A 15,779-nucleotide genomic window follows, 5' to 3' on the forward strand; every position below is an offset into this window, starting at 1 on the left:
ACATTCTCACATGTCCAGGATGACTAACAGATCTTGCACTCAAATAAGAAAATGAGTAAACTGACCTTTCAACGTCTCTTCCCCTTGTGATACCAATAATCCTACCCCGAATTCCACCTCTGTTTCAAGAATATTAAACAGGACCAAGATTAGCAAAGTGAATTTTTTTTTTTTAATTTGTAAGTCAGGGGGCGCCTGGGTGGCTCAGTCGTTAAGCATCTGCCTTCAGCTCAGGTCATGATCCCAGGGTCCTGGGATGGAGCCCCATATCAGGCTCCCTGCTCAGCGGGGAGGGAGCCTGCATCTCACTCTGCCCACTCCCTCTGCCTGTGTTCCCTCTCTCACTGTCTCTCTCTGTCAGTTAAATAAATAAAATCTTAAAAAAAAAAAAATTGTAAGTCAAGAGGAGAAAACCATATTAGGGCAAAAAGTACTCTTAAGATGTACTTTATAAATATAAAGATTAGAGTTTATCTTAAGATATGAACTATGTCCTTCATAACTTGGGTTGCTTACAGTGTTAAGTATCAGGGAATGTAAAAATACAGGGTTTTTTTCAGACAATAATTTCAAATTTCATCAATTTACTTTCACAAACTTCATAAAGTTGTTAACTGTGCCATAAACGGGGTGATAAGCTGTTGGCTTTCAAAGAACTACATAGCTCCTGCCTGTTTCTGACAAGCATACAACAACTTTTGAAATATTGAAAAAAAAATCAGATGAAAACAACCAAAAAGGTAATATTTTCTAGTCATTGACAGCATAAACCATTCCCCCCCAAAGTACTAAGTTTCAGAGACAGTGAGAGGACAAAGAAAAATATTCCAGAATTCATGACTATAATTTTACAAAAGGGTATTGCTTAGCCTGTGTCTTCCAGAGAGCAGAGCCTGAAGCAAGGATTAACGCGCTGGCAATTTATTTGAGAGGCGGGAGTGAGGTGCTAGGGAGACACTAGAGAGTATGCAATAAAGTAAGTGATAGCACTGGCCACCTTCAGAACAAGCCAGGAGGAGGCAGCAGACCACCAGGCAGGTATGTCCACTCAGTACTTGAGACTTTCTCAGAAAGAGATAGAAGAACAAGCTGCACCTCAGAGTAGCCCACAGAAGGGAGGAAGAAAAGGGAATTTATCTGTGTAGCTCCCTCCTATCATGTCCCATTGGTTAAGGTTCACCACAGAGAGCCAGGGACGCAACACTTCTGGTTTCACCACCCAGCCCTCAGTAGCCACTCAAGAAGTCAGGCCTCACATCCTGCAGTGTGGCATTTTACCCAAGATCAAAAGTGGGGGGAGATTTGGTATTTGATAGGGCTCAGCATGTGTGGCTCAAAGGCCACATTGGCCCAGGGCTATACCTATGTCCTCCAGCCTGCTTTGAGAGCTTTGCAAATGGCCAGCCAAGGGTAGCAGTCAGGTGCTTAGGAAGGAGAGGGTCAAAGAAGTCAGCAAGGGAGAGAATCTGATGAGATGCTCAAGGCTGGTATGTAATACAGAATCTTTCCAAAAATAAAACTCCATCCAATTGTTTTCACGTTCCCAGCAATCACAGTCTGCAATTTCTGCCTCATTCATTCATTTATGCGTACGTAATGAGTAGCAACCATGACCCAGGCCCAGTCTGTGTTAGGTTCCAGCAAAACAATAAGACAATTCCAATCCTCACAAATCTACTCAAGGAAACACATCATTCGCTAGACAAATGCTGATTGAGAGCCTAGCACGTGTGCTAGACCCTGCTCTAGGCCCAGAGATTCAATGATTAAGAGTCAATAAAATGACCACAAAATGGTAAACAATGAGAACTATACCAATTATAAACCTGAGTCAATGATTACCAATGTCTGAACTAGTGTTACTGCAACCTGAGTAAAATACAGGAAATCCATCAGTATACAGGGCATGAGAGCAAACAAATATACAACAATTACACAACACAACAGGGCCCGGGCACAGAATGGGAAGATCTGAAAAGAATCCTAGACAATGAAACTAGAATCTAAGAGCCTAGCAGGTCCCTGATAATTTATAAGATGTGTTATTTCAGGAAGAGATACCAATCTGCTGAAAAATCAACATGTAGAATTGGACAAGACCCCACTGAAAGGAATGGGGTTGGGAAGTACTGTTGACTGTTTATATGGCAGACACCTGATACCAGTGAGGAGCATCCACTGAACAGATACCAGCTCAGATATTCATTCTGGAAGGAGCCCCCCATTCTCAATCCAGGTCCCAATCTCCAACCAGTAACATGGAGCTTGATTGCATTTGGGTTCCCAATTCTGTAGGAGATCACAGCTGGCTTGGGATTATGGGATAAAGAAATCCCTGGTGTTAATGCTTCTGTACTGGATATAATGATTAGTAAGATACAATCATAGTAATAATGTTTGTAGGCATTTTTATGTGTGTCTGTCTACTGTTTATGGAGTTTTAAGCCTTATGAGAATTATACACATTGAACTTGTAGCTATACTTTAAAATGTTTAAGAGAAATTAGTCAGTGGAATGTATAAATGGTATTGTTTGAAAGGTTTACTTGGTTTTTTATTTAGCACAAATATTACTAGGTTTACAAATGAATTTACAAGATTTATAAGTTGTTTTTTAAAAGGTTAAATGGAGGGGCACCTGAGTGGCTCAGTCAGTTAAGTGTCCAACTTTTGATTTCAGCTCAGGTCATGATCTCAGGGTAGTGAGATCGAGCCCTGGGTTGGGCTCTGCACTCAGCGTAACTGGCTTGAGATGCTCTCTCTCCCTCTCCCTCTGCCCCTCCCCTAGCTCGTGACACCCATCCATCCATCCATACATACATAAATAAAATATTTTTTAAAAAGTTTAAGGTAGAATCTGTTTTTACATTTATGACTTTAATGAATTAAATACTGGATAAAATACTGGTCAGCATAAATCTCCCTTTCGGAGCCTTTAGACATTAAAGACCAAGGAACAAGAAAGACAGAGCTCCTGATCACAACAGACCAGGTATGTACATTTATACACATGTACCTGCTATAAGGACACTGGCGGTGGAGCAACCAACTTTCCCTAGTGGGGGATGGGGGGCAGCCAGGAAACAGCAAAAATGCCTAAAGCAGTAGGTGATGCTTCAGCAGGGTCTTGAAAGAAGAGAAGACAAATACCAGGTAGACAATGAAGGGAGACAACGGGAAGCAGAGAGAGGAGCATGGGCATGGTCCAAAGGGGCAACCCAACCCAACTGCAGGTAGTTCTGGACGGCTAGAGCTGGGTCAGCAGACACAGGTAGAGGAAGGGCGGTCCTGGCAGCAACAGGAAGCTGTAGATGTTGACCCTGAGAGGCCACTGGAGGATTTTTAGTAGGGTGTGACATAATCAGATTAGTGTTGTAGAAAGATCCTTCTGGCAGGCTAGGGAAGATGGTCTGGAGAGGGAGGAAACCTAAGTGGGTGTCTAAGCTATGTAGGTGACAGTCAATGAGGCCGTCCCCTGAGGCAATGACGGGTATGGAGAGGGGTTAACAGATGTTAGGATACGTAGGAAGTAAAATCTACAGCATGTGGGTCCTGGAGAGATGTGGGTGTGGAGTGGGTACCCAGATGGGGCCAAATAACTAAGGACAATCAAGAAATGTCAAATAAGGGACGCTTGGGTGGCTCAGTCAGTTAAGCATCTGCCTTTAGCTCAGGTCATGATCCCAAGGTCCTGAATCAAGTCCCGCATCGGGCTCCTTGCTCATCGAGGAGCCTGCTTCTCCCTCTGCCTGCCGCTACCCTTTGTGCTCTCTCTCCTTTCTCTCTCTCTCTCTCTCTGACAAATAAGTGAATAAAATCTTAAAAAAAAAAAAAAAAGAAATGTCAAACAAATAATGACTAGAATCATGGCAACAATAACATAACATGGCTCTTTGCCCAAAGGTGAAGATCAGTTGTACAGTTTCTAGAAATCGAAGTGATGAAAAGGTTTGGGGGGGGGGGGGAGAAGCACAATTTTGGACCGTGTGAGATATGGGGGGGGCTTCCAGGTAGAGATGCCTAGGAAGGCCGTCTAAAGCTCAAGAGAAATGTCAGGAGGCAGAAATAACAGATTTGGGAATTATCGGTAGGTCACATGGGTCACCTTGAGAGTGGACGGGATCACCCATGGAATATGAGCACGGCAAAAGGACAAACAGGACCTAGAGCAAACTCCCAGTGATCACGGAGTTGAAAGAGACCGAGAAAGAGAAGGCACAAAATGCAGTGGACAGAGCGCTATGAGTCTAAGCAGCAGAGTGGTGCCATGAGAACCGCAGCGGGTGTTTCAGGAGGAGGGCGTCAAGGTGCACGACCAAGCAAACAGGATAAAGGCACAAATGCCTGTTGGGTTCTCTTAGGAAGACCCTGGGGACCTGAAGTGAAGCATTTCCACAGAGAGAGTGGAAGGAAAGGCAGATGACATTGGGTAGAGGGTGATAAGGAAGGGGAGGTTTTGTAATAGTCTGGCCGTGAAGAAAGGAGTGAGTCGGGAGGGGCTGGAGGATTTACAGAAGAAGCAAACCTGACTAAGCGTCGTGAAGAAGAGGACGAAGATGAGGAGGAGAGGCCAGGACTGACGCCCAGAGGTCTCAGGTCTGCAGTGGGTCGGGAAGCCATTGGGGGGCACAGTAAAGGATCAGTGACTCATCCCGAAGCTGAAGCCAGAGGTGTGGGACATCAGCACGGTCCCACGATTCCCTCCAGCAGTGCCTAGCAGCCCCAGGGAGGAGAGCAGACAGACGGCGGGCTGTTCTGGGGCTCGAGACTTGCGGGAAGTATGAAAAGATGAGGAAGCGAGGGGCTCGCAGGGGGTCTGTGAGCCGGGGGCTGCCCTGAAGGAGAGCGAGGCGGCCAGGAAAGGAAGAGAAGCCATAAGATATCCAGCCTTGGGGAAGGAGCTTCAGGAAAAGAGCAGGGGCTGTCACGCTGCCAAGATAAATCAAAAATAGCAAGCTGAGAGGAACTTTCCTATGGACCTGGAATCACAGCCAAGGTCAAAGCCGAAGAGCAAAGGCTCCCGATCCCACATTCCGAGAGTCACCAACAAGCTTCCAGCCACAGACAAAGCTTCCACCACCCCACACTTACCAAGAGATGCCAGCACTTGGCCCCGTCCCCAGCCACTGCCCCGCCTCCCACCCAAACCCTCCACAAACCAATATAGGGAGAGGACACGGAAGAGGAAGGGGGTGGCCAGCCTTGTGGCGAGAAGGGCCCTTCAGGGTGAGCGGAACATGGTCACCTAAGCCAGACGGGCTGGGTTCGAGTCCCAGAACTGCCACTCATAAGCCACTCTGGTCCTCATATCTCTCGTCTATAAAAGGACGATAATAATACCAACTTGATATGGTTCTCACAGGGATTAGATCAATTAAAATACTTAATGTGCTCAGAACTGCACTATGTAAGTATTAGCTAATTTTCTTATTTCTTCCCCTTCTCAAGGGAAACTGATGGGAGTGCCTTCCCTTCCCCAAAGCCAGGCAGGGGACCTCCAAGAAAAGCACCGACAAAGACTGGAGATGCCTTCGAGGAAGGAATACTGTTCTCCTGACTCAAGAAGGCACAAAGCAGGGAGCCATACAAGAGGAGCCATGGGATTCTCCAGGCAGCTTCAAGGGTAAGTAACGGACATAGCACTGGAGAAAATGGGGGGATTTTATACCACTGATGAGACCAATGGGAGGGACTAGAGCTGCTCACCCAGACCAAGGCCAGGGACCCTACACAACACACTATCCTCAGATGGGAGACACGTAAGAACCTGGCCTCCCCCATTGTCCCCCTGCACCCAGCACAGGTGGGGGGCACCTGGGGGGATGGGGAGGAGGTGCCTCAGAGCCTGAGCCCAGCCCCTCCTCCACTTCAGCAGCCGGGAGCCTGCCTCTAGCCACACTACAGGGGACAGGCTAAGTCGTAACTACGGAAATGAAAAGGGTCTTAAAAATTGAGCATGGCAGGAAAGCTATGGCTCTGTCCAAGGTATCCTCGGGGTCCCACTCCACAGAAGAAGGGTTCTCTCCAGCACAGTGGAAAACAGTGACTGATAAAAATAAAGCCAGTTTCCATTTAAGTACAGAGCTGAGACCTCTCAAAAAATAAGACAAATATAAAAGACCTTCAACCTCCATGTATGTTCTCCATGGCCACCCTCAACCCACCTGCTCCAGTGACCAAGCCCATCCAAAACCGGCCCCACGGGGCACTGGTCTCATCCCCTCCAGTGGCTGACGGCTGCCATTCTGTTTGCTCCCCAAAGCATGGAATACCCGTGGTAAAACTTGGGCAGTTAGACCCACCCTAAACCTGGCCCATGTGTTCAGTTTTCAAGATCGGACTTCTGCCTTGGTTTCCTATGTTCCAATTTCATTCTGGAAAAGTCCACACCATTTGGCTAATGCCTGACAACAACCCTAGCTTTCTCCAACTCTCTCTCCCAGAGGACTGAACTCTTCTCTTACTGGATCCTCCCCTGACTGGGGTTTCCATCCTACCTCTTAGAATCATGGTGGCACGGCCCCCTTTTCTGCCCCTCCCCCATAACACCCCTGGAGTACTGCCAAGGCCAAAGTCATCACATCCTCCTGGGTATCCCACTGGGGTTACTGTCCACCACTCTAAAGGAGAAGCCCACCCCATGGCCTGACGCCCAGTCCCCAAGCCCACACCTCCCCACCCACCACCTGGCAGCTCTGGAATGAATGTAACTGTCAAGACCACATGCCTTGTGGGGTGGGGGGGTGGGGGGGGCTGCAGATTAGAAAGTAGATTCAATAGGACCAGATGAATGGGTTGATTTTAGAGCAGAAGCTTATTGGATGGGATTTAAGATTTCAGGATGAAGCAGGTCTGAGTGCTGTTCAAGTCTCCAGTCTGGCTACGGACATACAGTGGGAGGAATGCAGGTTGCCAGTGTGAGCAGGGCCAAGAACGGAGATGCTTGGAACTGACGGGCCCCTGACCCACTCAAACCAAAGCTGGCGTGTCATGGCACCAACAGTGGAAGAGGACAATTTTGCCACAGAGCAGAGGGGCCAGAAGGGTGTTCATGTGCTTTGTTTTAACATTCTATTTTGGAAAATTTTGAACACATCACCAAAGTAGAGAACCGTGTGATGAACCGCCATGTAGCCATCACTCAAGTTCAACAAGTGCTGGAATTAGCCTTTATTCCACACCTTCTACTCCCCCCACCCCTTCTACTCCCCGGCCACTGGGTTATTTCAACACAAATCCCAATACTTGCAAATCCTTCAGGCTGTATCTCTAAGAGGACAGCACTCTTTTTTCAACATAACCAGAAATATTTTTCACACCTAAAATAATTCAACAATAATTCCTTAATATCTGACATCCAGCTGCTGATCCTATTTCCCCAATCAATTCCTGCTTTTCACAGATCGTTTAAATTGGGATGCAGATAACGTCCTCATGTTGCACTGGATGGAGATGCCTCTTAGTTCGGTTTCCCCTGGAAAAAGGCCCCGAAGCAATGACTTAAGCGCAGTTTATCTGGGAGATGGGAGAATAGGGAAAGGAGCCAGGGAAGGGAAGAAAGCCGAGAAAGGGCGTGCGCCATGGGAACACACGGAGCATGGTTCCTCTGGACAAGTCTGGGAGAGAGAGTGGGGCACCCCTGTGGGGTGTCTCAACCCCAGGAGGTGAGGAGGACGTTGGGGCATTTGTCCACCTCCCTGTCCATCACTGCCTGAGGCTGAGGGGCATCTGTGGGCCACTGATTCTCTGGTGCTCTGCTCTGCCTGCCAGGCATACTCTCTCGGGCGGAGAAAAGCCCTCAGGCAGAGGGTCCCCTGCATTCCCAGTGAGCCCACATACCAGGCCCAGGCTGTCCAGCTGGAAGTGCTTCTAACCCTCTCCTGTGAGTTTCCTTCATCTACATTTCCCTCCCCGTCTTATTCTTGGCCATTGACTTACTAAAGCAATGTGTTATCTATCCCTTCTAATTCCCACATTCTAGATTTGGCAGATGGCCTCCCCGTGGTGCTTCCTATGTTCCCCTTTCATATTTACTGTAAACTGAGTAGCTAGCAGATCCATCAAATCCTGATTCTAACTTCTGATGAGAAGACCCGTAGGTCAGGGAGGGCGCCTAACAATTACAGGTTGTCTCCCCTTCCGTGGGTTGGTTGGGTGGCTTAATGCAACATATGCCCCCAAGCAGGCCAACCTCCTCCCCGTGCTGGAGGCCAGGCGCATACAAAGAGAACAAGTCAGGCTCTGCATCATCCAAACGCCTCGCTGGCTGATCTTGAGCTGGTTTGCTCGTGACTCTGACTCGTCACACACCTGAAGCTGTCACTTAGTCTCCCACTCCTTAGAGCACTTTTCAAATACGGAGCTCCCTCTGAAAGCAATTTGCATACCAGAGCAGCGCAAGCATCGCGTGTATTCTGACTCTGAGTCTGGGAGGTGTGAATCTGTTCATGCCTGAGCTTCAACCAGTTCCAAAGCAGAGAGCCGGTCAGATCCTCTCCATCTGATCTACATCGTTTCACAAGAAAAGGTGGCCTGGCAGATTGCAATGCACACAGAGTGCCCGCTAAGGAAGCAGGCTCCTGAAGGAATGCAGAAGTTAAATTCAGAGAACAATCTAGTCCAATGCAGTGTTTCATGCAATACTGACAAGCTGAAGACGGTCGGCCACTGATGTTTGGGAAGGAGCTGCACTGTACTTTGGATGATTATCCAAGGTCATTTCTACTTGCCTCCAACTCACTCATTCCAGAAACACCCACCGACGGGGTGAGCTTAGGAACCATGCTGACCACCAGTGGGATGGGGTCTCTCTTGACCTCCGCCATGAGGTCGGTGCCTTCAACATCACCCCAGACCAACGACATTGCAGTCTGTACATCTTAAAGCCATCGGACACACGGATCTGTTTCACTCAATACGCTCTGAGCCCAAACGTGTGGGTTTTCCCTCCACCAACAATCACTTCCCCAGCTGCTAACACCAACTAGTGTCCTACAATTCCATCTAATTCTGACACTAATGGCCTGGAGTTTATATCGGACTCCAAGATCTAAGGGCTCAGCCCTCACTTCAGACGCCAGTCCCAAGCATCGGGTTACCCATACCTCTGCCCGACCTGGCTACAAAGTCAGGAGTTCCCACAGTCTCCTCCGCAGGTCTGATCATTTGCTAGAATGGCTCACAGATCTCAGGAAGGCTACTATTACTGACTAGTTATTCTAAGGGATACAACTTAGGAACAGCCTAACTGAGAAGATGCATGGGGCAAAGAAGTGCAGTGGGCACACACAGAGAGCGTCCATGCACTCCCTCCCCCCCCACCCTGTGGGCACACCACCCTCCCAGCACCTCGATGGGTTCACCAACCCAGAACCTCTCCGAACCTCTTCATTTAAGGGCTTTTATGGAGTTTTTTTAATCAGGTAGGCATGACTGATTAAATCGTTGTTCACTGGTATTAACTCAGTCTCAAGCCCCTCTGCAGTCCCCTCCCCGCCGAAGTCAAGAAGTCAAAGGGTAGGGCTCAAAGCTCCAACCCTCTCATCAGGCCAGGGTCTTTCTGGCAACCAGCCCACCTAAAGACATCTAGGGGTCCCCAGCCCCCATTCATCAATTAGCATATAAAAGACTCTTATCACTCAAGAGATTCCAAGGGTTTTAGGAGCTGTGTCAGGAACCAGGGACAAAGACCAAATATTTACCTTTTTTATTTTAACACTATGGGTATTGCTTATCTGATAACAGGATGTACAACTGAGTCATGTCATAAAGAAGCCTTGCTCTACAAAACACAGCCCCATTACACGTGCAGCCTGGTTCATTCTAGACTTCCCCTCACGCTGGAGCCCCCCGTTACTGGACACGCACCTGGGACTTCTCAAAGGCAAGTACCGGGTCTTGCTTTTCTCCATATCCCCAGGATCTGAGACCCAGCCCAGCACACATAAGTCCTTAGTCAATCATCATTTCCGCCAATGTAGCACTTCCCACGTTCACCACAAAGGTCTCCAAGTCCTGGCACACCTTGGAGATGTTGCGGGTTCGGTCCCAGACCACTGCAATAAAGTGAATACCGCAACACAGAGTGTCAAATACATCTTCTGGTTTCCCAGTGCACATAAAAGTTATGTTTACACTACAATGCAGTTATTAAGTGTGCAATAGCATTAGATCTAAAAAAATGTACAAAGCTTAATCAAAAGATACTTACTGCTTAAAAATGCTAACCATCGCCTGAGCTTTCAGCGATCAGTAATTGTGGTATTCCATAATACCACCGTGGAAAGGAAGCAGCCTCGACCGCAGTGCAGGGCAGGCCAAATATCTAAGCGTAGAGACCTCTTGAGGGTCCCGACCTCGTCCTTCTCCCTGAGGTTGGTTCTCACACAAGGTCAGCAGTCTCTTCCCAATCTCTTAGCAGACCTCTGTGAGCCATACAATCGTGTCCCCAGTGATCCCATTCCCATTCCCCCTGCCACAGAGACAGGGTTCAGTTCCCTTTTATCGGTCTGTCGAGCTAGCTAGCTATCTCCATCGCTTCAGACAATTCCCACTAGACTCCACTGCCTATGGGAACAAACCTGTCCCACAGGCTGCTCTCTAATAGGCCTAATTCCCCTGCTTGATTTCAGCTGGAAAGCATATTTGATACAGCCTCTTCATTTTAGAGGTAGAGACCCAGAGAGGTGCAGCGACTCTCCCAAGATCACACAGCAGAGGGAGATTGGAATCTACAACTGTTGTGCCCCCGGGCAAGGGCGACTGAATCATTCAATAGAAAAGGAGGCTTGGGTTCGTAGTTATGGAAGAATAATGTAGTCTGCAAATTCATACAGTTGTCCTCGGGCTATCAAACACTGGCTAAGGACTGGGTAATAGAAAATCAGTCACTGAGGGGGCGCCCGGGTGGCTCAGTTGGTTAAGCGACTGCCTTCGGCTCAGGTCATGATCCTGGAGTCCCTGGATCGAGTCCCGCATCGGGCTCCCTGCTCGGCAGGGAGCCTGCTTCTCCCTCTGACCCTCCCCCCTCTCATGTGCTCTCTCTCTCTCATTCTCTCTGTCTCAAATAAATAAATAAAATCTTTAAAAAAAGAAAATCAGTCACTGAAGAAGGGGGGCTAGGGTGAGGTCTCATCCCACCGAAGGAAGCAGCAGACATCAAAGGGAGGGACCCTCAGTTAACCCTGAACAGGGGAAATCCGAGGTGCTTTTTACCTTTTTCCTCCAGCTTTGCCGTGGGGCTTCAATGTTCTCCACAGGTAGGTATGTATCACAATTAGGGAAAGTAGACCGACGAGCCTGATTCCTAGAGTCCCACTCAGAAGCCAGTCTCAGGTCCTGGGTGTCACACGAGAGTCACATCTGCCTGCCGAGTGCCGTTGGGAGAAATGAAGGCTTCCCAAAGCCACAGTACAGACCAGCTATTTGCACGCACCCCGCGTGGTAGCGCGAGCAATGCTGCCCTCCCAGGGCCCCCATGCATCCCTGGTACACAGCATTAGAGCTTCAGAACTCGCCAGAATTTCTGTCAAAAAGTCAACACGGGTCCCTCTGCGGGGAGGGTGGGGGGACCCGTGTCTGGATGCCAACTGAAGTCCCCATGGAAACGAATACAAGTTTGCGGGGGGGATAGCAACAGGTCTGGAAAAGGTAAGAATCCGTATATCACACAGCAAAATCAGAAGGCTCTTCTACTGATGGGAAGGAATCCAGGTCTACAGTCACCGACCAGTGAACATCAGCCACCAAACCCAAAGTGGCCGCTGAGCACACGGTGCGTGAGCTGTGCCCCATCAAGGGAGCACGCCCTTTCCATCATGGACACTGTAGGTCTGTGTATTTATCACCCAGTTTTCTAGCACATGGCAGTCAAAGACCTGCTCTAACAAATTCAGTATGGCGCGACAGAGTCCTCACACATGGCAGGGAAGGGTCTTGAGGTCCAATTCACAAACAGAGCACCACATGCGCTAGCAGCGACCCCACCAGCATCCTAACCTCACCAGCTGCTGGTACACAAAAGCCCCTTGGGATTCAAGCCAAGCCATACCCCCAGCCCGACACTGCTAGGGACCCCTTTCAGAAGAGATCGAGTCCCTCTGTCTCATCCGTAACTTGCATTCCTCATCCATCCTGAGTCTACAGCTCCTAGGGAGTGACCAGCACGGTGAGCGATGCCCGCGCCAGCCGCACTCCTGGGCCTGTGGCCTCCTCACCTGGGAAGAGGACCTGCGGGCAGGTGCCCATTTTTACAGCAGGAAAGACTGACCAGGTCCTACAGAGCCAACATCCATCTTACCACCTGTCAGAAAACAGATGGGAAGGGGAAAAGAGAGAAACCAGGTCAGCCAAAAAGAGCTGCCCGGCTGGGCCACAGACCAGAAGGTCCCACTGGAGACAGCAGCCCGGCCCGCGGCCTGTCAGCGAGGACAGGGAGGCGCTGTGAGTGAACAGTGTAGTGCGTCTGTGAGCCAACACTAGGCCCATTCATGGACAAGCAAATAGAAACACAACATGGCTGAGGCCTAGGACCAGAATTCGAAGCGTAAGGGCACAAAAATAGTTCCTCGAGGAAGAAGAGCAAAGGCCTCCTTGCACATAGCTTTACTGCAGGGACGAAGAGCATCTGCTGTGGGGCCACAATAGGAAACAAGGGCACATTCCCCAAAAACAGGCCACATACAAAATAGAAGAGGCAAATATGTCAAACAGAACACAGGCACGGAAGGAGGGAGGCAGAGAAAATTAACACACTAGAGCCAAATAACAGGAAATGCCCAGATGAACATGCTGAAAACCAGCATGAGGACGGAAGGTGGGATAGCTGGCCTGGGCACCTCAACACATGGATGTCACAGAAAGAAAAGAAAAGAAAAGAAAAGAAAAAAGAAAAGAAAAGAAAAGAAAAGAAAAAAAGGAAAGGAAAGGAAAGGAAAGAAAGAAAGAAAGAGAGAAGAGAGAAAGGAGAGAGGGAGGGAGGGAGGGAGGGAGGGAGGGAGGGAGGGAGGGAGGAAGGAAGGAAGGAAGGAAGGAAGGGGTAGAAGGGAACTCTTCTAGATCATGAGATTTAAGAGCAATTCCACTCATAGGCATATACCCGAAGAACTGAAAAGGTACTCAACTATTTATATATTGTATGTCTGAGTACTGCTGTGTCCTGAATGCTTCTGTCCCCACCCAAATTCATATGTGGAAGCACCAAGCCCCAATGTGAATGGTATTTGGAGGTGGGCCCTTTGAGAGGTCATTACATTTAGATAAGGTCCTGACGGTGGGACCCCCATGACGGGACTGGTATCCTTCTATGATGTGGAAGAGTCGAGAGCTCTCTTTCCTCCATCTGAGGGCACAGCAAGATGATGACCAACCACAAGCCAGGAAGAGGGCTTTCCCCAGGAACTGAATCTTGGACTTCTACCCAGGGACGTTTAAGCCATCTGGTCAACGATATTTTGTTATGCAGCCCAAGCTGAATAAGACAGATTTTGTTACCAAGAGGTGGGATGCTGCTGTAACAAATACCTAAAAATGTGGAAGCAACGTTGGAACTGGGTACAGGTTGAGGCTCAATGGTGTCAGGTGCCCATTGGATATAAGGGCGATTCTGGTAAGAGCTCAGAAAGAAAAGAGATGCTTCTCTCTTCTTAGAGATAGAGAGATAATCATGACCAAAATGCGGAGAGAAATAGCAAAAGGAAACGCCCTCTGGTGAGGCCTCAGATGGAAATGAGGAACATGTTCCTGACCACAGGGTGGTCCTTGGTGGACAGCAGTTGAGAAATGGGCCCAAAGCTGCCGGCCTGTGTGAGGTTGCAGGCAGACCTCATGAGCCATGAAAGTGGATGCTTAACTGAAGACTTCTTTTTTTTTAAGATTTTATTTATTTATTGGAGAGAGAGAGAGCACAAGCAGGGGGAGCAGCAGAGGGAGAGGGAGAAGCAGACTCCCCACTGAGCAGGGAACCTGATGAGGGGCTCAATCCCTGGACCCCGGGATCATGACCTGAGCCGAAGGCAGATGCTCAACTGACTGAGCCACCCAGGCGGCCCTGAGGACATGTCTAAGCAAAACATTGAGGAGCAGCTTGGCTTCTCCTGAGTACTTATCACAAAATGAAAATGAAATGAAGGAAGGGTGAAATTAATTGAAGAGCTCATTGTTAAGCAAAAAGGAAGCAGAATCTAAAGATCTGGAAAATTCTCAGCCTATCCTTACTGCAAAAAGAATGAAAAAGCTTGAAGAGATCACTAACAGTGTGGCTGAAGAGCCATTTAATAAGGAGATTAGCCGGAGTGTGAACCATGAACCTAATCAGCTGCCCAGCAGAAAAACTGCCAGTCTGAACTGAAGGGGACTAAGGACAAAATGAAGGGATTTCTTAGATCCTACAGAACTGGGCCATAGAGCTATTTAGCTGTGAACATGCACTATTCTTCAAGACAAGCGAAGAATGATTCCAAAGGCAATGCAGAGTGATCAGGGCTGGGTCCTCGGTCTCAAAAGTGGGGTGGGATGGTGGGGGCAGGTTCATTGCCTCAACAGGGCCAGGTGGCAGCCATCCAGAGCCGTGGGTGCATGATGGGACCACCACCCCCATGGGTCCTGAAGGTGGGACCACCACCCAGGTGGGTCCCAAAGACAGAGAGCACTGAACCCAAGAGATTTATTCTTAAGGCTTAAGATCTAATGGTATTTGCCTTGCTAGGTTTTGGACACGTGGAACCCAACCACCTCTTCCCTCCTGATTTCTCCCTCTTGGAATGGCAACATCTATCCTGTGCCTGTCCCCCCACATAACTTACCTGGTATCACAGGCTCATAGCCAGAGAGGAACTCTGCCTCAGGATGAAACTTATCTTGAGTTTGCCTTAGAGGATATTTAGATGAAACTTTGGACTTTAGAGTTGATGCTGGAATTAAGACTTTGGGGGCTGTTGCAACGGGATGAATAGATTTTTGCATGCAAAAAGGGCACAAATTTGGGGGGACAAGGGAGCTGAATGTTACAGACTGAATGTTTGTATTCCCCCCCAAATTCATACGTGGGAGCACTAGTCCCCAGTGCAGATGGTATTAGGATGTGGAACCTTTGGGAGGTAATCAGGTTTAAAGGAGGTCATGGGTGTGGGGCCCTCCCGATGGGATCAGTGCCCTTCTAAGAGGAAGAAAGGCCAGAGCTCATGCTCTTCACCACGTGAGGACACAGCCAGAAGGTGGCCATCTGCAAGCCAGGGAAAAGATTCTCACCAGGAACCCAATCTGCTGGCACCTTGGATTTTCCAGCCTCTAGAACTATGAGAAATAAATGTTGTTTAAACCACCCAGTCTCTGGTATTTTGTTACAGCAGCCCAAGCTAACTAAGAGAAGTATTCATAGCAGCACTCTTCCTTATAGCCACCACCTCTGGCTATTATGAATGGATATGGATACGGATAAATGGATACGGATATGGATAAATGGATTAAACAAACTGAGGTATATATGCACACAATGGAATATTATTCAGGCATAAAAAAGGAATAAAGCACGGATACATGCTACAACATGGATGAACTTCAAAAATATTACGGTCAATAAAAGCAGCAAGACACAGAAGGCCCTATAGGGTACAATTCCATTTATATGAAATATCTAGAAAGCAGATCAGCGGTCACCAGGGCCTACGGGCAGGAGAGGATGGGGGGGTAACTGCATTAAAGGGTACGCAGTTGTATTTTGGAGGGGTAAAACGTTCTGGAACCGGCAGGTGGTTGCACAGCCGTGTGAATGCACGAGATGC

General features: G+C 48.5%; 1 protein-coding gene across 4 annotated transcripts in view; it reads right to left on the bottom strand.

The window, feature by feature from the left end:
* SH3GL3 (SH3 domain containing GRB2 like 3, endophilin A3) overlaps window positions 1–15,779 on the bottom strand; it is a 134,854-nt gene that overhangs the window by 94,422 nt on the left and 24,653 nt on the right. Inside the window, exon 1 of one of the 4 annotated variants that reach the window (XM_036072911.2) lies at window positions 11,215–11,281. The exons of 2 other annotated variants lie outside the window; for them this stretch is intronic. The gene's annotated coding sequence lies outside the window, so the exon portion shown is untranslated. Of the gene's footprint in view, window positions 1–11,214; window positions 11,282–15,779 lie in introns of those variants that run through there. One more of the 4 variants, XM_078078823.1, reaches the window with a different exon arrangement.

Source organism: Halichoerus grypus, chromosome 8 (genome assembly GCF_964656455.1).
Source record: "Halichoerus grypus chromosome 8, mHalGry1.hap1.1, whole genome shotgun sequence".
Lineage (NCBI taxonomy): Eukaryota > Metazoa > Chordata > Mammalia > Carnivora > Phocidae > Halichoerus > Halichoerus grypus.